Source organism: Leptinotarsa decemlineata, unplaced genomic scaffold, assembly GCF_025532065.1.
Source record: "Leptinotarsa decemlineata unplaced genomic scaffold, Ldec_3_MD MMD2_tig00003192_RagTag_RagTag, whole genome shotgun sequence".
NCBI lineage: Eukaryota > Metazoa > Arthropoda > Insecta > Coleoptera > Chrysomelidae > Leptinotarsa > Leptinotarsa decemlineata.
Genome location: NW_027412582.1, coordinates 1,438,801 through 1,453,383, shown reverse-complemented (window position 1 = coordinate 1,453,383; position 14,583 = coordinate 1,438,801). Strand labels below are relative to the sequence as shown.

The window sequence follows — 14,583 nt, the reverse complement described above, 5'->3', positions numbered from 1 at the left end:
GGAATCACACGTTAACAGGTAATACCTCGTTGTTCCTTAGCTCGCACATGTTTCGACTTCTGAGGATTTTCGTTCGTAGGGGTGCGACAGCTAGTTAACGAAGAAACAGATTTTTCAACAGATTAAACGAGGAAAATGTCCTCTACCATTGCTGATTTTCTGAACCTCCCGTAACCGAAGGAATACACAGGTCACTGTTTCAGAAGATCTTCTGCGTTTTTGCTAGCAGAATCAGGAGCAATAATAACGGATATTAAGAAGCACGGATGATGGAAGTCCACAACAGTAGCTGAGGGTTACATTGATCAATATATTTCTTATAAAAAGGCTATTGCTGAAAAAATAATCCCAACATCTAGCCCCAGCGTTTCAGCATCGTCATCTTCACTTCAAGAATTAAATGGTAATGCCCATGAAATTGTCAACTCAGCCAGTTCAAATATATTACGAGGCTCTTCAACATCGCAAGGTATCATTATCAGCAGTTGTTCTAATTATACTGTTCATATTTATGTTCATGTATAATAATAATAATGTAATTAATGTATACAATACATTTGTAACAAAATTTAATTGTATCTGTATCTATTTTTCAGAATAAAAATTGAATAATTATGTCTTGTTTATTGCTATTTGTTCAAAAAAAAATCGTGTTACAAATATTTATAACACTGTTGAAAATATTTTCAACACGCCCCCCAACCAGCAAAGTTGTTTTATGATTTCATGGTTCTGCAACAGTTTTATTTCATTGGTATGGTATAATTACTTCCAAAATGCTAATTGATTATATTAGATGATCGGTGAACCCAATACAGTTGTAGGCAATAAAAGTGTTTTATAAATTTGTCATAGAAACAAACGTTTATGAAATGGAATTAAAAAACCGTTATAAAATAGTCACGAAATTATCACAGAAACGTTTTTACAACTAAGTTATAGAACTTATTTCTCTATAAGTGAATTGTTTTGTAGCAGTTTTATAGCACTTTTTTGCAAGATTTTTATGACATTTATAAAACTATTTCAAGTTTATTTTATAACTGTTTCTTGTAACTTTAATGAAATTATTTTCAAACAATACTTTACTTTCATAACCATATTGTTACTCTAATGATAATTTCCCAACAATTTTATAGTATGATATATTCACCACAATTCCAAAACACTAATATAACTGTTCTAAAATTAAATTGCCTTCGCGTATATACAGGCTGATTCACGGTGGATGGCACATTAGACGTTTCTGGTGAACCAGACAACGGATCACTTTGAAAATTTAATGGAGGGCATATTCGGACATTCTCTAGCCAACTAAAATATTTTCGACAATGCGGTGTTGCCGATTCTATTAGAAAGCAGTAGCAACTTTGATTTTTCAAATGGAACACTCTGTATATAATATTATTTTTGGAATCTCCAACAATTGCCCGACAACTTTTCTTGATATTTCCCTATACCTATCTGTTATCGTTTTCGAAATGAAAATTAATGTCAATTTTTTTCTTCGAAAATCATGACTTCTAAAAATGCCGATATCTTTTAGTTAGGAAGTACTATGATATCGAAATTTGGTTTGGAGTTAGGTGATACTTGGACACTTCCCACATGTCAGCCTAATCTCCGTTACTTCAATACAGGGTGGTAAAAAAATACAGTTTTTTCGTTTGCTTGAAAAAGTTGCTGAAATTTGATTATTTTAAATGGCACACCCTGTATATTATTGAAAATTCGGAAAGCTGCTGAAATTTGCTTTCTTTCTATGTATATCATACCTACACCTAACTAGTCAAGTTTCGGACTTATGAACATTTATTTGTGAAAATGTCCCTTCAGAATGGTATTTCCATTCGGTATTTGGTAAGCAGGCCATGATTACTATTTGACAGTAGCGTTGTGACATTCTCCTAATAATATCGACATTTTCGTCACTTCAGAAGTTGCAAATACCTTCAAAACGATGGAACAAAACTATTCAAACGAAGTTCTTATGAATTTGTTTATTATTTTTGGACAGTGTGACAAAATTATCAGCAGAACATGTAGAAAGTTCAATGAAATGTATCCGAATCTACCGCCAATGAACCTCAAGAAATTTATACGAATTCAGAACAATTTCAATGCATTTGGATCAACTTTAAAAGCACCAAGAAACTTGCCTCGACCCGTAACTATCGAAGACAACCAGATTAATGTCTTAGCATATTTTCACGCATTTCCCGAGTCATCGATAAGAAGTGCTGAAGAAGATTTGGGTATAAAATATTCATCGGTTCAAAGAATCTTGCGAAGACATAAAATGCATGATTATAAATTCACCAAAATTCAAGCAATGAAGCCTCAAGATCCTCAACAGAGAGTAGAATTTTGTGAAATGTTGTTGACACGCATTCAAGAAGATCCACTTTTTTTAAATAAAATTATTTGGACTGATGAATCGAAATTTTCGAGAGAAGGGATTTTCAATAGAAAAAATCGTCATTATTGGTCCAGTGAAAATCCTCACGTCACAAAAGAAGCCGGATTTCAAGAAAAATTTAGTTTTAATGTCTTCTGCATGTTGATGGACAACAAATTGAGGTACGGGATATACGAGGAGTCATTAACATCCAGAAGCTACCTGAATATTTTGGAGAATACTGTAGACAGTTTCGTGGATAATCTGCCACTCGAAGATTATCGAAACTGTTGGTACTAACTAGACGGAGCTCCTGCACATTGTACAAGAGAAGTGAGCGCAGAACTGGATAGACTATTTGACGATCGGTGGATGAGGCGCTTGGGACCATGGAATTGGCCAGCGAGATCACCCGATCTTAATCCATTAGATTTTTATTTGTGGGGAATGTTTAAAGAAAAAGTTTACAAAATACCCGTGCGTTCGAGAGATGAATTGTTAGAAAGGATTGCCCAAACATTTGAAGATTTGGATCCCAATGAAATCAGATCTGCCACCACGAAAGCAGTCAACACCGGCATTTTAAAGTGCTTGGAAGTGAACGGCCAGCGATTCGAACATATTTTGAAATATTCCACATGATTGTTTTACTTTTTTATAATTATTCATATCAATATTTCCAATTTCAAGTTTCTTGGTGCTTTTTATATTTGTCAATAAAATTTCATTTGCAGTAAAAATATCAATCTTGGAAATACAAACAATGTCTTTAACAGTACAGAAGTGAAATATTAAAATGGCTTCAACCTTTCTATTTGTTAGTTTTCAGTTGGTGACATATCTATTACATTTTCCTAGTATCCAATACGAAATTACTTCTTGCTTAAGAAAACATTTTTATACTTTTTCATTTTATCGTTTTCGGCTGCATTATATTTTATACAGTTTTTACAAAACCACTTTTTGAGAGTATTGAACAAATTTTATAGTAACTGCCAAAATGTTTATAAAACTGTTTTGTTGTGTTTGTAAAAGGCCTTTCAAAATATTGATAAAGACTATAATGTTTCATAAAAAGATGCCAATTTCCCATTTATAGCTGTTTTATAAACACATTGAAAACATTTCTGGGAGAAATACAGTTTATAATTTGTTTCTCCGAAACGTTTTCCCAACTATTACAAAATACGAAATTGCTAATTGCGTACTTTATAAACATCATCTTTTAATACTCTTTGCAACCATTAAAAATGTCACTTTCAATGACAGTTGAACAAAAAAGTCTTTATTCGTACTGTATTTCATCTTCAATTCTATCATCTCCACCATTTTCTTTTAGAGGTGTATTCCTCAATAGAGAATTTTCACGATAATAATAATAAAAATATTATTAGTGATAATAATCATACTCGATATTATTTAATACGATGGTCGCGAAAAAAATTCCACCACGACGGTGGGTCCCCAGGCAAAAAAGTTTGAGAAACTCTGGCCTAAAGAATAGAGCCTACCTCACAGGGTGACATCATTTCTAAACTACTGAAGTGATTACACCATTATCAAATTATTCTTGAATTAAAACCCCGGTAAAACCTATGTGTACGCCTCTGAGTCCAGACCCAAGCGGGGTGCAAACAGGGAGAGATGTCGTGTTACTCGCTTGTAAAACTTTATGTATGCAAATGTCGTCAAGTCACAGAATTAATGATACGAAGATATGGGATTACATGACTGCAGAAATTAGTCATAAGACGAGGCGGATATTTATTGGAATTCGAAAAGGATTTGCTAAAAAACGAATCTGTGCAGATAGTGACAGATACAGGGTGTAACTGAATAAGTGTAAAACATTTAAGGAGGTGATTCCTCATCGAAAAAAAGATAGGATCTTTCATATAAAGAAACTTCATTGGAGCATCCCTTGTTAAAATACAGCCCGTTGAAGGGAGTACATAAAATTTGTATAACAATTTTTTTCACAAGCACTGAAAAAGTTACAATGTTGAAATTAACCTGACGTTTTGTACTACCAAAAAGACACTTAGTCAGTAATTTATTTGGTTTACCCCATAGTTGTAAGGGGTGGAAAACGCAACCCCTAAAACTTATTTCCAATGTAACTTTTTGTCTCATTATTTGTTCACCATTCAAAAATGTATTTCCAATAGCCTGTTTCATTCTGAACAAAAAATGTCTCTTGGGTTTTTGCCCAAAATAAACCAGTTCGCAGCAAAAAATTATTTTACGAACAACTACAGAGATACATCGTCATAAATGCGAAAATACGAAACTAATCTATCTAGTAGGTCGCTATTAGCGATAGTGACAATTAAATAGGTATGACGCTGTCAGTTTGTGAATTTTCGAAATTGAATTAATACTAAGTGTGTGTTGTTCTGTTCTTAATTTGTTACTTTAATAATTCACTTGTTATCAAAATGGCATACACAAATGAGGAAATGGCTGATATGCATTACGTTTACGGTCTGTCGCAGGGGAATGTGTTAGAATCTTCTAGAAGATATGCTGAAATGTATCCTCAACGGCAGCATCCTTCACATAGAATATTTGCTCGACTTCATCAACGATTACGAGAATATGGTTCATTCGACAAAGGAACGCAGGATTGTGGTCGCTATCGAGAAGTACGAACACCACAGCTTGAGGAAGCAGTGCTTAATTTGATTGAAGAACAACCTACTATCAGTACTAGAAAGATTGCTTTCCAGCTAAATGTTGATCATATGACGGTATTTCGAATTTTAAAGCAACAACTCTTATACCCTTACCATCTGCAACGAGTACAGGCACTGTTACCGCGAGACTTTCCGAACCGTCTTGAATTTTGCAATTGGATGGTGGAAATGATTAGAAGAAATTGTGACTTTTCGAAGACGATGAAATTCACAGACGACTGTAGGTTTTTTCGGGACAAGATTATTAATTTTCATAATTACCACATATGGGCTGATGAAAACCCCCACGCTATTGTCGAAACTAACTATCAAGAACAGTTTTCTCTTAACGTGTGACTCGGAGTTATTGGGGATGATTTAATTGGGCCTCATTTTCTACCTCCTCGATTAAATGGTGAGGCATACGTTCAATTTCTAAGAGAAGTGCATCCAGTACTGCTGGAGGAAGTTCTTTTGGGTGTCAGAAATGATATGTTTTTTATGCATGATGGGGTTCCCGCCCATTTTAGTCAAGTAGCATGTCAGCATTTAACTGAAACATATGCAAATCAGTGGATAGGTCGAGGAGGACCACAGAACTGGCCCGCTCGATCCCCGGATCTCAATTCTCTCGATTTCTCTATTTGGGGCCATTTACAGCATTTGGTTTATCGTACTTCTGTTCGCGATGTAGAGAACTTAAGAAACCGCACCATCGATGCGTGCAGGGCAATCAGAGAGACTCCAGGAATATTTGAGCCAATACGTGGCTCAATGTGCCGACGTCTAGACGCATGCGTAATGTCTGAAGGTAGACACATTGAACATTTACTATGATGCCTACATGTTGTGTGTTTTGCTATTAATATTTTAGTTTTTTTATTACCCTTTAATCGTTTAATGCAGGTACTAATTACAAAATAACAATAAATCCAGTTCGCATACATGACGATGTATCTCTGTAGTTCTGCATTTTTTGATTAGAATGAAACAGGCTATCGGAAATAAACTTTTAAATGGTAAACAAATAATAAGACAAAAGGTTACAACCATGAGGTAAACCAAATAAATTTCTGGCTAAGTGTCTTTCTGGTAGTACAAAACGTCAGGTTAATTTCAATATTGTAACTTTTTCAGTGCTTGTGAAAAAAATTGTTATACAAATTTTATGTACCCCCTTTAAGGGGCTGTATATTAACAAGGGATGCTCCAATGAAATCTCTTTATATGAAAGATCCTATTTTTTTTTTCGATGAGGAATCACCCCTTAAATGTTTTACACTTATTCAGTTACACCCTGTACAGAATAAACTTCCAGTGTCATGATCACTTTTATGATCATGATCACTGTTGGAAGATTCAATTGTTCCCAGTATCGATTTTATTAGAGCTTGATTGAGTTTAGAATTCACTGAGAAGTTGGAGAATATGACCGTTGGTTTGATCATCAACATAGGAAATTCCGCCGTGAAAACTTTACATAGTAAAATTCCACATAACGACTTTTTACTATATCGAGCGGAGACGGTATTTTTCATCAGGGTTATCGTTTTGTGATAAATTACCATCACCAACCAAAATGATTTAATAAACTGAATAGTGCTAGTTAGAAACCAACGCCCTAAAATTACCCTGTGATGATTATTTGTTAATACGTAACATTCATAACGTGTTTGGTGAAGGAACGATAATTGCACCAAACGATGCTCTTAACACGCTAAATAAAGCCTGATCCATTCCTACTTATTTACTTATGCCCTGTTTGGATGTGCGTACGTTCTTCACACATCCTGTGCGCGTGGGGGCCATGATGGAAAGGTGACGTCATTGCTAAGCTGCACGGAGGGGACGGGGATACGCCGTCAATTAGCTGCAACTTTGGCCTCCCGCGTCGCATGCAGATCAACCAACAATTGCAATATACCCCCTGCCTCTGAGCGCGACGACCATTTTGATTGCGTTTCGACCCTCTGGATTTCACCCCCGCAGGATATGGAACAAGGTATTACCGGGAAATTGCTCCTCATTACCGATTGACAACACAAAAAAGGAAGAATTGAGACTGATTGAAATTTTAATTGAATCCTTCAAAGTCACTGTGATGAACGTTTTGAGCTTGATTTTTTGATCCTACGGAGATTAGGACGGCTTTGGTGGAAGTGACTGTATACAGGGTGTAACTTGACTGTATAACTAGAACATAGTTCGATGTGGTTGTCGTCTTTCGGGATACAAGAAATACATTTCCGATGTTCTAACATTGTTTCTATCGTATTTGTAATACATTTGTATCATATCTCTTTTTTCTTCATTCGTAGAAGCTATTTTTCGCCAAAAATTCAATGACTTGTACAATAACATCAAAGTCATAGCCTATGTCATAGCCATCTCCAATTTTTTGAAAGAGAATGATAACTTTTATGATACACCATTGAAAAGGTGAAATCTGGTTCTATTCAAAACAGAAAGAATCCAATGTACATAAGAAATAAATATAGTTTAAAGAAACTAAAAAAACGCGCTTCTAAAGAGCATCGAACTAAAAAGTTAAAAATATTTTTTTTTAATAAGCTCAAAACGATAACGAACGAAGAATACTATTATTATTGTAAAAAAGGCGACGGGCGCCTGATATACAAAAATACACACATCGGAAAAGTCTAGGGATATTTTTATAACATACTAAATGTCATAAAAATAAATGCATGAGGTCGTTTAATTTCGATTAAATTGGTACACTCGACCACCCTGTAGATTTCTATGGGTTGAACAAAGCCTGCAAAAAAGGTAACTAATCTTTTATCAAGTTTTTTACAAACTGTAGGTTTTCGTCTTAAATGAATAATCTGGAAGTGTCGAGTTTGTACATCCTTATGCAGTTCTTGCTCAGCAATTAAACTGGAAATATTGTGCTTTAACATGGAACGCCATCACTTACCATTGGCTGAGATAAATAGAGCTGTAGGGCTTCTTCAAGGTGGCAAGCGACAAAATGATGTAGCTCTTCGTTTGGGGGTCTCCCAAAGTGTTATCAGTTGATTGTGGCGGCGTTTCCGTGAAACTGGCAGTCCAGCCGAACAACATCCAGGGCGAGGACGCGCTACAACTGCAGTTCAAGACCGATTTTTGGTCTTAACCGCAAGAAGACAACCGACAATCACAGCACCTGAGTTGGTTAACGTGTTGCAGCAGACGTACCAGGTCCCCATTGGTCGTGATACTGTCAGAAATCGACTGCATGAAACAGATCTCCACAACAGAAGGCCACTTAGATGTCCACCTTTGTCGAGAGGCAATCGCGGTAGAAGATTAGAGTGGTGTCAAGAACATCAAAACTGGGATGCAAATGATTGGGCCACAGTTTTGTTTACAGACGAATCCAGATTTGGATTTCGTCCAGATTCTCGTTGAGTAAGACTGTGGAGACGACCTGGAAATAATGAACGTTTGAGACACGTCCAGGAAGTCCACACATACAGAGGTGGTACAGTAGTGCTATGGGGCGGAATCATGATCGGCGGCAGAACCGATCTCGTTTTTCCAAATCGCTCCCTCACAGCTCGACAGTACCTCGACACCATTCTTCTACCTATCGTCCGTCCGTTTGCGGGTGCTGTTGGTGGAATCTTCCACCTAATGCACGATTATGCTCGTCCACATGTCGCGTGTCTAGTGACTGACTGGCTCACCAACGAAGGAGTTGATGTATTGCCATGGCCAGCACAATCACCGGACCTGAATCCCATCGAGCATGTGTGGGACATGCTTCAACGAAGAATTACTCCGCATGTGGGGAACATTCACACAACGTTTCAATTGAGAGAGCTTTTAATCGCTGAATGGGCAAATGTACCTCAACAAAACATTGACAATCTCATTTTGTCGATGCACGATAGATGTAGGGCCGTAATAAACCAGCGTGGAGGCCATACTTTGTACTGATTCCAATTTTTTTTGTATTATGATTTTTTTTCGGGGTGTCAAAGAAGAGCCTTTTTTTTTAGTTTTGCTTATATGCGCACTCAGTATTTTTGACCATTTAATACATTTTTTTTGTAAGTTACATTCGTTTAATAATCACCCATCAACTTTTTTTTTCCCTAAAGCAGTGTTTCTCAAACTTTTCGGATTCACGGCTCCCTTAGGTTTTTTGAAGGTTATCGCGGCGCCCCGAACGTAAAGACTTCACTAGATATTTAATTAATAAAAGTAGGTAGGTGGCTGTCTGAACGAATTGCATTTTGCAATTACCGATATTATCAGAGGATTTTTATTAATAGGTACCGACGTATTACCTTTACTCTCAGTTATCTATGTCATAAAACGTTGTACCTTGAGACTCACCCGTGGCCCACGGCGCCCCAGTAAAGGTTACACGGCGCCCCAGGGCGTCGCGGCGCACACTTTGAGGAACACTGCCCTAAAGTGATCTAAAAAAAAATTATTGCCATTTTTAAAAATATCCCTAGACTTTTCCGATGTGTGTATGTCACAAAGCGCCCACGCTTTTTTCACAATAATACTTGTATTTTTCGTTCGTTATTGTTTAAAGTTTATTTAAAAAAATATTTTCAATTTTTAGTTCGATGTTCTTTAAAAGCGTGTTTTTAAGTTTTTTTTAACTATATTTATTTTTTACTTTTCAGTCCGATTTATTGTCAAAAATATTTTTTTTCAAGTTCTAGTCACTAATATTATGAATCTTTAACAGAGGGCGCACGAATGTAAAATTCCACTCAAACAACATAATGAAGTTTGAGGTCTCAAATTCTATAGTAATACTGAGATGCAGTAAGTCTCCAACAGAGGGCGGACAGTTGTAAACTTTGTTTCGAAGCAAAGAGAAAATTTGCAGTAATAATTTCAAAAAACAATTCAGTCTTGATGAGCTCTATCTGAAATTTTCGAAAAAGTTTGTTATTCTCAAGTTCAAAAAATTTACTTTCTGATTGTCAATGTGATTTTAAACTTGGAAGCAATACTGAAACATCTTTAGCAACTGTAACGACTTGATATTCTTTCAGCTGTCCCGCAAGGGTCTATACTGGGTCCATTACTTTTTATTATATATATTGCAGATATTTAAAATGGAATAGAAAACTGTAAAGTTCAAGCTTTTGATGATACACAGCTTTATCTTAGTTTTCGTACTGAAAATTCCGGGTCAGCAGAAACAAGGAATTGAATAAAATCAAGATATCATCAAAACAACACAACTTGAAACTTAAATGTGAAAAACCCAAAGTGTTATATTTCGGTAGTATAAATAATATGAACTTCTTAAAAAGTAATTTTAATTTTCAAATTGATAATACTCCATTGGAAATCTGTAATTTAGCCAGAAATCTTGGTTTAGTGTTAGAAACAGACATGCATTTTTCTCAGCACATAAAAAATCTTATATTCATTTATAGCTCATACTTCATTTCAATTTATCATGATTTGTATTGTTAGCTATGTATGGACACATATTTTACAATTTATGTTTTTTTTCTTTTACTTCACGTTTTTCTAGTAATGTCAGTCAATTTTATTTATTTTTTTGATGTGTCCCTCTGTTGGTTAAGTGGAATAGCTTTAAGCTAGATTTAGCCAACAGTCTATGAATGAACCATTTATGTACTGTTCTTAAATAACAATAATAGGCGTTTATTATTATTATTATTAAGTGGTGGAAATAACCTTTGAAATTTGTTTACTTTGATATTTCATGAGTTTCTTTGTAGAAAATCAAAAAATAACTTCATTGATTAATTATATTTCAATCGGTATATGTATATGCGGTTTCATTAAGTGCTTCCTACTTTTGAATTTTCAAGTTTGAAGATGCTGTGCTGTTTGTTTTGCAGCCAAAAATAGCGAACGTCGCTGGGATAAGTGTATAGAGCTGCAAGATTATGTTGAAAAATAAATAAATTTTTTCCAAAATATTCGTGTTTTCTCTGTTGGGCCGGAAGTTCCTGAAACCAATCTTGTAAATCAGTTTGTGAAATATATTAGAACAGTGTTGGAAATACACAGCTGATACTATTGATATTATGAAAACATCAGATATTTCTCAAAAAGCAATCATAATATTTATTAGTAGACCTTGTAGCGCCATCTCTGAGAGTAAAGATTAACTACGATTCACTATTACCTTCTGCTGATGTTCATTTTGATTCGTTTCAGTTGTAAGGATTATAGTTTTGACGAATTAGCATTTATTTCCACAAAACAGATATCATTATTATGTCGCTTTCGTTGTTCATTTAAATTACGGATAGAAATTTTTCGAGAAAATAATAAAGTCACATTCAATTTTAAACTTTCATTATTAGAATATTAATAGAGAAGTAAGAAAAGTTACGACTCACCTCTAAATGGTCAATTTTTGAGTTTCCCACCAGATTCCCTCTGCGATGAGTTCCTGAAACAAATAATAATAATGAAATTGCATACTTGTTTTTTTTAATCGTTTTTGTCGAAAATGAACAACTAATACAAAACGTTAAGAAGACAAGAACAAGTAATTTTCAGTGATATGGCTTCCCCTTGATAAATATATTAAAATTATTTTGGAATGCTCTGTCCAACCAAACATCGGAGTGCTCCAAAACATTATGATGCACAATGCACGTGATCCCCCAGGCAAGGCTGCTTGTACAGAGTCGCACTAAGGAACGAAAGTGGAAAAATTCCAGATAAATTATAAATAAAGGTGTGTTCAACTAATATCGTGGACGCTGAGGAGTTCCACGAGTTATTTTCTGACAGTTTTGATTATAAATACAATAAATGAGCTTCACCATTAATTACATTATATTTCATATAAATAAGAAGTTACGTCCCGAATTTACATTATCCAATGTTTTTTTTGTGAGAAACGAGTTCAACTGCTTTTGAAAGATTACATAGTATCAGATTCATCTTCACTGTCATTAATAGTATTATTGACATTATCACTGTAAGAATATTAACAAATCAAAAGCGGAATTTGATAGAATAAATTAATGAAATGCAATTTCTTTTCGATCTCTGAAAAACGTATGTAATTCGGAGAATTAATACTTGATCTTGATAGTTATTTTGAACCGAATTATACCACTTTCTTCTTCATTATTCTTCATTATCTTCCAATACAGAACATTTTTGTTCAACAGTCCACAGAATTTATTCTTCTTCCCATTTACTTCGTCGAGATCATTAACAGCTCAAATCTTCATTAGAGATCGAGTAATGGCTGGTTCTATAATCAATAAATGAGTAATTGGCTATAGGATTTAATTGATGATTAATCAATGAACCGTTCCTATACAAACTCGCCGTTAGCTGATAATTAATTTGAAATAGTGTTTGCCAACTTTAAAATATACCCATTTATGTGTTAATCGTGCAACTTTTCTTATTCGAAATAGTCGGTAATAGTAACTACACTTCGAAATAAGTGATTCGATTCCTGATAGAACGAACTAAAAATAGGTAATTATCAACTCTCGCGGTTTCACTCGTCGAATAATCTTTCAACGGTCGTAATATGTATCCAAGTTTTTGTACGACTCGAACATGAAAAATTGCTATTACAAACTCGATTTGAAAGGACTTATGTCCCTCTACTACTTCTGTATATTTTTCGAAATTGGTTGATTCGTTATTGCGAAATCAAATGTTGAATGTTTTATTTTTTCCTCATTTCAATGAGGAAATCATCAACAGAGAGAAGTACAAGAAAGTTGGTAATATGCAGTACAATTATTGATTCAAGAGCCTTAGACTTGTCATCAAATCAAAACTGCATGATTTTTTTTAATTCTATACAAGAATCTGTAGTATCTAATCCTCATTCATTGTGGTCATATGTACACTTCAAGAATAGAACCTCCCGTATTCCAGTTGGGATGAAATATGATGGCTTCACTATTGATGCTCCAGATGGAACAGGAAATAGTTTTGAAAAATTTTTCAACAGTACATATTCAGACTCTGCAGTTGATGAAACTACTTTGCATCCATGCTAATCAAATTCAAATTGCTTGAAAACATCAGCGAACAGGAAATCTTGATTGCGGCAAGTAAACTAAAAAATAAGTTTACTTCTGGTCCTGATAATATACCGTCCTTTTTCGTAAAAGATTGTATCGGTGTATTGGTCTATCCCTTACTAACACTTTTCAATCTTGCAGTAAAAATAATAATTTTCGTGAATTATGGAAGATATCACGAGTTTGTCTCATTTTCAAGTCTGAAGATCCATCTGATATTCGGAATTATCGTCCTATCTCATTCCTATCGAACTTTGCAAAACTTTTCGAAATTGTCATCTACAACCGCGTACATTCCTCAGTTCGTAATATCATATATCCGCAACAACATGGATTTATGTCAAATAGATCCACCATAACAAATTTAATTATATTGAAGGGGTTATATTTTCAGGAGGGATTAATTTTTGGGAAAGAAAGTTTTTGGATTTCTACTACTCCATCTTGATACAAAAAAAAGGATGAAGGAAACTTCCAAAGAAAGGAAGGAAGTAATCAATTTGAAAATAAGTAACTCTATACATGGATGTGTAGATCATGCAAAGAAGTAACTTTCAGATACAAACTGAAAGAAAATCCTCCCCGAAACAGCTAATTTCATATAAACATTGAATTACACGAAAAAAAAACATTTGGAAACAAATACTTCTATATGAACACAGAATTATACAAACATTCGTTGTGGAATAAAAATCAGATAGCAATCACATGAGTTCTACTTTATACTAAAACCAATAATGATTGAGAGTAGAAGTAAGCCCAGTTGACAGCAAATCGGGGGCGTGCTTATTAATTTTTGAGAGGGTTAAGAATGAAAGAAAAATTCTTAGTACAATTAGTTAAAATATTCATACACATTTTTTATTTATTTCATTAAAACTTTGCAATATCGTAATTTACCTAATCGTTGTAGTCATTAGGTGGGCCTTATGAAAATTGAGTAATAATCGTGGTAATTATAGTAGGTACCAAATAAATTAACAATATTAATAAAAACCACATATATATATATATATATATATATATATATATATATATATATATATATATATATATATAACTTTTTTTCACTATTGGGTTGCAGCAATTGATAAGTGAACTCTTTATAACTATTCTCAAGCTTTCGAGTAACTTAAACTCATCGTCAGGGGTACTAGAAAATACAAATTACAAATTTTTGATAATAGAATATAATATAAATGTAAATGTACAAATTTTCGTCTAATCTTCAACCTCAGATTCGTCACTGTTGCTACCGCTATCATCAAAATGAATTATGATTGGTTCAATATTGTGTTCAATACGGTTGTCTACGTCCCACATTTTTTGCTCCTCTTTTCAAACATGCTGCATGCATTTCTTCCAGTCTTCTGCAGAAACAGTTCGAATAGCTTCTTGTAGGTGATGTTGCACGTCCACTAATTTAAATGTTCTGTTTTCTCGTGCCACATATCCTTTTACTTGCGCCCAGATTAATTCTATTGGGTTT

General features: G+C 34.4%; 1 long non-coding RNA gene across 3 annotated transcripts in view; it reads right to left on the bottom strand.

Annotated features, from left to right (window-relative positions):
* Positions 1–14,583, bottom strand: part of LOC141483220 (uncharacterized) — a 161,607-nt gene that overhangs the window by 18,974 nt on the left and 128,050 nt on the right. For 2 of the 3 annotated variants that reach the window (XR_012465970.1, XR_012465969.1), the window contains exon 6: positions 11,430–11,482. This is a non-coding gene — a long non-coding RNA (uncharacterized lncRNA). Of the gene's footprint in view, positions 1–8,753; positions 11,483–14,583 lie in introns of those variants that run through there. The other variant, XR_012465968.1, reaches the window with a different exon arrangement.